The following is a 10652-nucleotide window of genomic DNA, read 5'->3' on the forward strand; positions in this document are numbered from 1 at the left end:
TAGCTGTGGTCAGCCAAGTCTGGCCAATGCACAGCTGACAAAGGACGGCCGATTCCCTGCGAGATATGTGGAGGGAAGACTGCTGGATGGCTGTAGGTTCCATTACTGCCCTCAGTTCGTCTGTGAATTCCATTGTAAACGACGGCAATTTCCATCCAGCAATTGATGGTGTAGTATTGACTGAAGGTCCAGTAGCACTTGTCTACAGCCTCAAGGCTGGTCAGGGATCGCTGCAAATTAGAAGCATCTTGTTGGTGCATGGCTAAGGGCTCGTTTAATGGCCACCAATTCAGCATTGAAGACATTGCATCCATCCAGCAAGGAATGTAGTTCACTGCATCTTGCATGTTTGTATGCAAAACTAGTCTGTCTGACCATTGAGCCATTAGTATACGCCACTTCCGAAACTGGTAATGTTTTGAGGACATCCAGGAACAAGTGGTGAAAACTATGGGTTCAACTGAATCTTTCTGTACAAATGATAAATTGAGACAGTTCCGAGGTTGGGGGACAGGCCATGACGGGGTATGTGATTGCTCCCTGACAAGAGACAACAGTGCGTGAAGTTGGAGTTCACAGCAGGGACACTGTAGTCGAGTTGCAATTCTGACCCCAGCTCTGGGTCTCTTGTGGGGGGGGGGGGGGGGGTGCACCTCTCTACCACGAAATTGGGCATGATAGTTTGGATGTTTACAGGAGCTGTGGATGTGTATAGCTTAATTGAGTAACTGTTGTTGGTGCCTGATCCATAATTAAGGGATCCCAGCCTCCACGAGTAGGCTGTTCACAAGGCCAGTTTAAAAGGCTCCTGTTGCAACTCAGACCCCATAGCGGTGCGATTGGTCCACTGGCTACAATGCTGGTGGCGATACCGAAGGGTATGCCAGGCTCCCATAATCAAGACGGGACAGGATCAGAGCTTTGTAAAGCTGCAGAAAGATAGTGCAGTCTGCACCCCAGCAGCTGTTACTCAGGTGGCAAAGTGTGTTAGGTGTATCCAGCACCTTTGCTTAAGTTGGCGAAGATGGAGAAGCCTTGTCATCTGGGCTACTCTTTCTACAGGGTCAATCAATAAACTATTCTCCCAACCAAGTTCAGCAACAAGCGACAAACAATCAGATATCTTTAAAGGTAATGATAAAGGAAAGCATTAATTCGCCCCAACGCTTCACTTTAGATTTTGCATTTATTGTCACACCCTTCAGTGCAATCCACAGAACAAGCAAGTGTAACAATGAGAGAATATTTGCACTCTTAATACTTGCTATTAACTTCAGGATTACTTAATAAACATGAATCTGAGATTAATCCCTTTCAACAAACATATTTTTAAGACCATATATGATAAAAATCAACGGTTAACAAAGTCCCATAAACTTGAGCAAGGATCACCTTTTCAGTCTCTGAACGAAGTCAGTAGGTGACATAGGGGACAATCAGACATACACTAAATGTTACACCATTCAGGACGATCACTCATTAAGAATTATAACCACAAATTAAAGAAGATTCATTCAAAGCAATTAACACCAATAGCAAATAATTAAGTCATGTCTCAGCAAATGCATCAAACTGGAAAGGGAACTCGTCTAACACGAGCCACTAGGTTGGACGAAGACCAGTTGGCGATTTTTAAATCATTAACAAAAGCTTGCTGGCCAGCGGACGAAAATTACAGAGGCAAAGGTAGCTTTATTGATAACTTTTGCAAATGAGATTCTGGGCCGGCCGCGGTGGCCCAGCGGTTCTAGGCGCTTCAGTCTGGAACCGCGCGACTACTACGGTCGCAGGTTCGAATCCTGCCTCGGGCATGGATGTGTGTGATGTCTTTAGGTTAGTTAGGTTTAAGTAGTTCTAAGTTCTAGGGGACTGATGACCTTAGAAGTTAAGTCCCATAGTGCTCAGAGCAATTTTTTTTCTTTTTTAGATTCTGGCAGAACTACAGCCGTAGTATATGCAAAGGACTTCGGAGCTCAGGAGAGCCAGTCAAAAATGGCTCTGAGCACTATGGGACTTAACTTCTGAGGTCATCAGTCCCCAAGAACTTAGAACTACTTAAACCTAACTAACCTAAGGACATCACACACATCCATGCCCTAGGCAGGATTCGAACCTGCTACCGTAGCAGTCGCGCGGTTCCAGACTGTAGCGCCTAGAACCGCTCGGCCACACCGGCCGGCGAGAGCACGTCAACAACGGTCTTTACCCAATAGACCCAACATTTCAGACAGACAGAGCAACCGACATCAGTCGTGGCTAGGCGGATTACCAAATAGAAACTCTAGCACTACCTTAAATATAATTAAATATAGCACTTAAATGCCACGGGGACTAAACTCCTTAACACAAAAATATATACACAACAACAACGACTGAAGTTAAATACGCCTACGTATTAAAACACAACAGATAATGGCGAACATAAACATAATCTCGCATTTCAGACATGCATAAAATTGGCTACAGTCCACTATCCCTCCGCCAGACAGTACACGGTTATTTAACATTTTACAACGTGCTTACCCAAACAGTGACCCACGCCGTCCATGGGAAAACAAAGGCTTGCAGAGGGTCCACAGCCGAAACGTTTTTCTTTCTTTTTGTTTCTCTACGACGCACGCCTTAAGTCAGCATGGCGTTCACATGGACGATCATGCAAGGGTGCAGTAACACACACGCAAGGCGATTCCCGATCACAACCTCAAAGCAGAGAAACGTTGCCACACAGTTATTAACGGCTCCCACAACACTGGGAAATTGGCCCCGCCAGACGACGACCATTGCACTAACTAGATGAAGATCCGTACGCTATGGCTGCTCAGGGGGAACTGGGTTCGGTCGCGGCGGTGGCCGATTTAAATACCCTCCGCCTGCGGCGCGCTCCCTCCACCGTCCGCTCCCCGCGCCACGGTCGCGTGGTGGAACAGATTGCGACGGCGTCTGAGATGACGTCGGAGTTATGGCTCTGTCCGCCGTGGTCGTCACAACTATACGTTTGCTCGATTTACTCTTGATTAACCCGACCGCTAGTTCCCAAGCCTTGCTTTGATTATATCCTCAGTCACGGTTTCTGAGGTCGTCATTGGTGCGAATTTCGATGGCCTCTCTAACGACGCTTTCCCAGTATCTCGACATCTGTACCGGAATCCTCGTGCGTTCATACTCCATGGCGTGATTTTCCGACAAACAATGTTCAGCGACCGCCGACTTGCTCGGATACATCAGTCGAGTGTGCCTCTGGTGTTCACGGCATCGATCCTCGACGGTACGCAGCGTCTGACCAATTTACGACTTGCCACATTGACACGGAATCTGGTATACGCCGGCCTTCCTCAAACCCAGGTCATGTTTGGCGCTCCCCACAAGTGCACGAGTTTTATTCGGAGGACGAAACACAGTTCCGACCCGGTGTTTCTTCAAAATGCGCACGATTTTCCCCGAGAGTGCGCCTGTATATGGAATAAACGCAGTGCCTACCTCCTCCCTCGTGACTTCATCCATCTCCATAGGTTGTGCTGTAGTGGTTGGACGGAGAGCACGTTGAATCTGACACTCTGAGTACCCATTTTTTCGAAATACAGTTCTCAGATGTTCCAATTCCTGGGGTAGACACTCTGCGTCAGAGATAGTGCGCGCCCTATGTACTAGAGTTTTAAGTACCCCTTTCCTCTGTGAAAGGTGGTGGCAGCTGTCTGCGTGAAAATACAGATCAGCGTGCGTTGTCTTCCTATACACCCCACGGCCTAAGGTGCCGTCAACCCTTCACTTGACCAAGACGTCACCCTCCGTTTCAGTCTCTATAGTGAATTTGATGTTGGGGTGTATGGAGCTTAGATGTGTAAGGAAGTCAAGAAGTTTATCCGTAGCATGTGCCCAGATGACGAACGTGTCGTCCACGTAACGGAAAAAGCCAGTAGGTTTCCATTCAGATGACGACAGGGCTTCCTCCTCGAAGTTCTCCATGTACAAATTCGCTACCACCGGTGAGACTGGGCTACCCATGGCGACTCCCTCCGTTTGTTCGTAGTATTCTCCATTAAAAAGAAAATACGTGGAAGTCAAGACAGGCCTAAAAAGTTCAGTGGTCTTCTCGTCAAACTTCTGACTAATCAATTCTAGTGACTCTCGCAGGGGTACCCCCGTAAACAAGGAAACGACGTCAAAACTCACCATGATATCTGACTCATCCAACCTGAAGCTATCAAGGCGTAAAATATTTCATTAAGTACTAGATTGTGAACTTTCAAGCAGTTTGATCAGGAATCCAGAGCATTGATTTTTGTGTTCGTTTGCTCTGTAATCACAGTAAAAGTTCCGGCACAGTGATTGTTTGCAAGACTAAAAATCAAGACTAGCTGTACTCAGGGACAGCATTGTAATCTGACCCATTTATTTTGCAGTGAGGTAGTGTACGTGAATTTCATTGCAACCGTATTGGCTTCTCGCAGAGGAATTGTTCGACGTACTGGCTACCCCAGATTTCGGATTGTGTAACGAGAGCTACAAGGCCCCGTGAGTAGCCTCGGGAGAGCCAGCTATGACAAAGCTCCTCTATCTGATGAGCAAGATCTGAGAGACAGGCGAAATACCCTCAGACGTAAAGAAGAATATAATAATTCCGATTTCAGAGAAAGTAGGTGCTGAGAGAAGTGAAGATTACCGAACTATCAGTTTAATAAGCCTTGGCTGCAAAATGCTAACACGAATCATTTACAGGAGGAGGGAAAAAACTGGTAGAAGCCGACCTCGATGAAGATCAGTTTCGATTCTGGAGTAATGTAGGAACACGCGAGCCAATACTGACCTTAAGAGTTATCTTAGAAGGTAAGACTTACAGAATGCTTTTGACAGTGTTGACTGGAATACTCTTTTTCAAATTCAAAAGGCGGTAGGGCTAAAACACAGGGGGCGAACGGCTATTCATAACTTGTACAGAAACCAGGTGGCAGTTATAATAGTCGAGAGGGACGAAAGGGAAGCAGTTGTTGGGAAGAGAGTGGGACAGGGTTGTAGCCTATCCCCAATGTTATTCAATCTGTGTGATGAGCAAGCAGTAAAAGAAACAAAAAAACAAAAAACAAAAAAATGGAGTAGGAAATAGCGTCCAGGGAAAATATGTAAAAATTTTGATGTTTCCCGATGACACTGTAATATTGTCACAGACAGTAAAAGACTTGGGAGCGCAGTTGAACGGAATGGACAGTATCTTGAAAAGAGGATATAACAGGAACATCAGTAAAAGCAAAACGAGGATAATGGGATGTAGTCGAATTAAATCGAGGATGCTCAGGGAATTAGATTAGGAAATGAGACACTTAAAGAAGTAAAGGAGTTTTGCTATACGGGGAGCAAAATAACTGATGATGGTCGAAGTAGAGAGGATATAAAATGTAGACTGGCAGTGGCAAGGTTCAAATGGCTCTGAGCACTATGTGACTTATCTTCTGAGGTCATCAGTCGCCTAGTTATGTGTACACATCACTTGAAGATTAATTAATCTCTTTAATTGTAAAAAGAAATTAAGTTCACTGATGTTCTCTTGATTCCTGTGCTTCCTGTGCCTCCTATATTCGAGTACTACACTCTTTGTCACTACTCGCTGAATGCAGGCTAAGTATCATCTTCGTATTACTCAGTTCTGATGCTCTCGAAATCTTATCTCCACTAGCTCGCGGCTCAGCGCCTTCTTGATGCCGTTCCGCAGTGCTGCGCTGTCTGGTGTGCAGCAGATGCTTTAGGACTGCACATTAGAAGCGCTGGAAATGCCTTTACATCGTAAAGTATATGACGGAGAGGTTGGCGCTCGCATCTTATCGAACAATCAATGAACGTGATAGGATAAGCACTTCTTTGAACAACAGTTTTATACCGCCCACCATACCTTTTTAGAAGTTTTCTGTCGTTGGAAAACCTCTCCACGTGTATTTTTGGACCAAGAAGACTTTCTATGTTTGAGTGGCCTTTTCGAGTGTGCTCATCTCCCCCTCCAGTGCTTTACATGCAGTTTGGTGTTTGCTACGACAGCAACGATAATGCGATAGCAAGAGGCGTACCTCCATGAAGCATGGATTAATGCTCTCCAAATTTATATTGATGGATCACGATTCGCCAAAGAAGGTAGGTGTGCTACCTTATACCCACAAATGGGTCATTACGACCGATACAAGCTACCCCCGACAGCTGTTTCTTATACAGTGGAAGCGGTAGCAAACTTGGAGGCCATCCAGTTCTCAGTAACCCAGAATTTAAAAAAAAATCCTGATTATCTCGGACTCAAAGAGCATTCTTAGTGCCACAGAGAGCGGAACTTGGCACAAGTAGAGTAGTAAACTGGTCACAGACATAGCTCATAAAATAACGGTATGCTATCGACGTAACTAGTATATTTTTCTTCTGTGGATTAAAACTCACAAGGGTATTTTACGGAATGAATCTGTAGACCAGCTGGCCAAGGAAGCTGCAATTTCTGGATCCTTCTTAAATATTCATTAACCTCATTTCGATCTTTTGCATCACATAAAAATGGAAGTCAGATCCCAATGGGAAGAGGAACAGCAAGCATCCACACGTAAAGGCAAATATTACAAATGGCTACAACTCACTTGCCAAGATTTCAGAATATGTCTGTACACAAAAGAGCGATTTCTACAATTACAAGAATGAAGTTCAATGACAGAAGCTTTCTTGCTCGTTTATTCCGCCTTAATCTTAGAACTTTGGACACCTGTGACCGCAACGACTCAGGTACGGGGGAAATAAATCATATGATCTCTGCTAGCCAAATGTACAATCAACATAGCGAAAAATTCCTCTGTGGGTTGGGACATATTGCGATTCTATTCCATTTGTATACTGGTAGGCTACTAACAAGCAAAGATTTTTAAAGAGTGATACGAAAATTTGACCAACGATGTATAAAAAAAGTGTAATGATCATTTTTCCTATAGAACAGATTACAAATAAAGAGTATTTTCTGAACTGTCTGTATTTACCAAAATGCTGAGTAGAAGACCTGTATCATAGTTATTGTATCTGTCCGCAGCTAAATAGAGTTATACTGCAGAAGGCCAAATAAAATAATTAAACTAACGGTAGAACTTGTCAGTTGTTAAACCTTCTCGGCCAGGCAGCAGTTTTCATTCCTCGCCGTTCCGTTTGTGAATTGGAACTACTTTCTAATAACAAGGGGCCCAGACTTCGTAGCACTACTTCCCGTTCTGTGGTGCACACCTATAGTTCCAATATCCATTTGCCCCGTCTTCCTTTCCATCGGATGGTGTTCCTGGTGCGGAACTCACTTGGAATGTTACGTGCTTTGGGACATTCGTTCCCCATTTAACTTCCAGTGCTTTTTACAACTTTCCATAAATAAATACTTGGTCCACATTTTTAACTTTGACCTGCCACTTTTCCAAATCTTCCAGAAGTGCGGATCGAGCAGGTAAGATTGCCCATTGTGCTGTCTGATCCACCTTTGTGCTTTTCGACCTTAGCGCCCTTCATTTCTAGCAAGGCAGGACTCCAAAAACACAGCAAGATGGCTATCCTGTTAGGTGCGTCATCAAGTATCTGCACAGTGGTGGCCCCTTGACCACACAGGGATCGTACTGATGGTGACTGAGCCGTGAACTTCCTGTGTATGCCAAGGAGTATGCACCCATCATGACTGTTGCGCGGGGACTCCGAGCAACAGATTGCTGGGCTGGTAGCCATTACAGAGGCTGGGTGGCGTCCAAGGGGAGAGCCCCCATTTGGAGCAGGTGGCAACATGCGGGCGACTTGTGTATTGTTAGACGACTCATGGAGTGTCACCTGGACAGTGAAATGAAACGTCCAACTTCTTTATTCCGGGCCCTCGGCTTTAGTACATCGCGAATAGCTTGGTGGAGGTGCCCAGTTGCCTCTCACGTGAAACAATAGACGTCCGATATTGCTGACAGGGCAAAAAGTGAGACCAATCGAGGCGTATCTCAAGTGCTCCTGCCAGCGACATCTCTGGCTGCGACCTGCGACCGTGATGACAGCTGAAGTTGGCTGTGGTCTCCCTCCAGCGTGGAGGCGGCCCCCCTGTTATGGTGGCGGCTCTCTGGTGGCTCAGGGCTGGCTGCGCAGTCCCGTGGACTCCGTACTGCGTTCCAGGAGGTCACTCCACGTTTCACAAGCATGTGGTGCTGGGTGTGATACTGAGACGAGAATATTGCACTACAATAATGGCTGAGTAGTGATACGCTCCAGACAGTTTGTTTAGGACTCAAGACAGAAACTCTATACACTTCCATGGTGGAAAGTGAGGAAAGGTTTCAGTCCTTCTGCTAGCGTATTTCAGCGTTGTCTGTTGCTATACCGTGCCCAGCTGCCTCTACTTCACAGTGGCTGTGAACACTCTTACCTCCCTGCGGCTGACAGTTGCAGCTCACCAGCGCTCTGGCGAGTTTTCTGACCGAATACGGTTGATACACTGCAACACGATACGGGTGAATCTTTCTCCTGCTGGTGGTCATATGGCCCTAGCAGTTCTTCTGAAGAAAATAACTCGTTCAGCACAGAGAGACACGTGTCCAAAATGTTCCCCCTTCCCGGCTTCGCCATGGGAGGAACGTCAAGCTAAGTGACAAGCAGAGAAATGCTCCCCCCAGTGCCTGGTTTGTACGAGGACAGATGGTGATTCCGTTTTCGGCAAAACATCTTTATTCTTTGTAGAAACTATAAAGGCGAATTTTGGGGAAGTGGCAGCCATGTCCAAAATGAAGAATAGATCAGTTTCGATAAAAACAGGCCCAGTCATAGGCGTTGCCTGCTTGTGACAAGCTGGCTAACATTCTGATGACTCCCTGTGATAGCCAAAACACGGTGAAATGCATTTTCCGTTATGACCACCTCTTGCAGCCTAACAATGAGCTACATGTCAACTTGGAGTGACGTAAACTTTGTTTGTTGTGTCCATGGGGTGCCAAAAGATAACAGTGCTGCTGTTGCTTCCTGACACAGGGCAGAGGGAAGTTTGGGGGTTTAAGGTCAGTCTGCGATTTCCGAGGTGTGAGGAGCAAAGGCAGAAAGACAAATTTCCGGTGAAGGCCGGCTGATGACTTAGATCAGAGCCAAACACTTTCACAGAGTACCTACGAGACATGCGAATTTTAGGGCTCAACAGAATGTTTGCAGCAGACGACTAATGGACTTCGAGGGTCTGATTTACACTGTGGGGGATCCACTTGTACGTCGATCCCAATTTTGTACTATAATTCATGAAAAAGGACCTCGAACGATTATCATATGTAGAAGACATTGTATTTTTGACACCACTGGCCCAAGATGTTGCCCGAGTGGCAGAATCGATTGTAAGTAGGGGCGCGCGGAGCGCTGTAGCAGTTGCCGTTGCACCCTGTCATGGGTAGGATGTAAGTTTAAGCTAGTGGCTAGCTGTGAGAATTTAGCTGTTGGCCTACGGACGCAGCATAATACAGTTTTGTAAGCTAATGAAACTGTGTCTATTTGGTTTTAAGTATGCAGCAACGCAATGAGGCTTTCGATAATTCTAACAGTACCGTCCTTTGTATAGGTTGATTAAGTTTACTCGATTTGTAATATTTTGTGTATTTTGTAATCTCTGATACAAGAAAGTTAAATTTTGGAATTTATTTTGTCAAATGATGTAAGACTTCTTGTCATATAACTAATCAAGTACGTCAGTAAGTAATAACTGTAGAACAGTTGAGAAGCTCACTGATTTTGAAGTTAACGTAAAATGTTTGATATCAGTCTTTTTGAAGGATATAACTTATTTTGAATACAATTTTTGAACTAAAGAATTCGGTCTTAGCATATCCCCTTATCAGTACTTCACACTCTTCCACATCGTATTTATTTAAATCTAATGGATTTTTTTAAAAAAGAAATGATTTTTTAATCAGAGTAAAAAAAAATTTAATATGCTAGAATCAGAAAAGTATTAATGTTTGTAACAACTTTAATGCGAGCAGCATTGCACAGCGCTGAGCCAATATGCAAAATTATCCCTGAAAATTTTGCAAAGTTCATTTATCAACTAATCTACTGACATTTGTATGAAGCTATTTTTCGACCGGCATTTCACTTCTCTGAGCCAAGACTGAATATTTTGTATGCATACTGTGGAGAGAACAGAATACCAAAATTATATCCGTTGCTACTCAAGAACTAAGGAAAATGTATTTCATTGTTTATTTGCATAGGGAATTTTATGAGTTTATGGGACAGGGCCATACACCGCGGTGCTCACGAGACTGAGTAAATTTCAGAGGGATTGATTTCATTATAGACATTTCATACTGGTTTTCCAAATTAAGTTGTTTAATTTTTCTTTGGATTACAGTAAAACTAATTAAGCACACCATTTGCTCAACAACACATCACACAGTAAATTTGGAGAACATAAAGTAATATTATAAAGTTACAACACTGTAGGCTAATTCTAAACATTAGAAAAAGCAAACGAGGCAATTGATTGCACAACAGAAGTCAGTGTTTAAAGCCAAGGGGTAGTAGAGGGGAAGGGGGGGGGGGGGGGGAGAGCTAACCCCAGTCCTACACGTCGGTGCTTATATACCCACATTGATGTGTTGGGTTGCGTATACGCTGCAGCAAAGTTCTCAAACCAAAACTTTTATCGTCCC

Source organism: Schistocerca piceifrons, chromosome 1 (genome assembly GCF_021461385.2).
Source record: "Schistocerca piceifrons isolate TAMUIC-IGC-003096 chromosome 1, iqSchPice1.1, whole genome shotgun sequence".
Lineage (NCBI taxonomy): Eukaryota > Metazoa > Arthropoda > Insecta > Orthoptera > Acrididae > Schistocerca > Schistocerca piceifrons.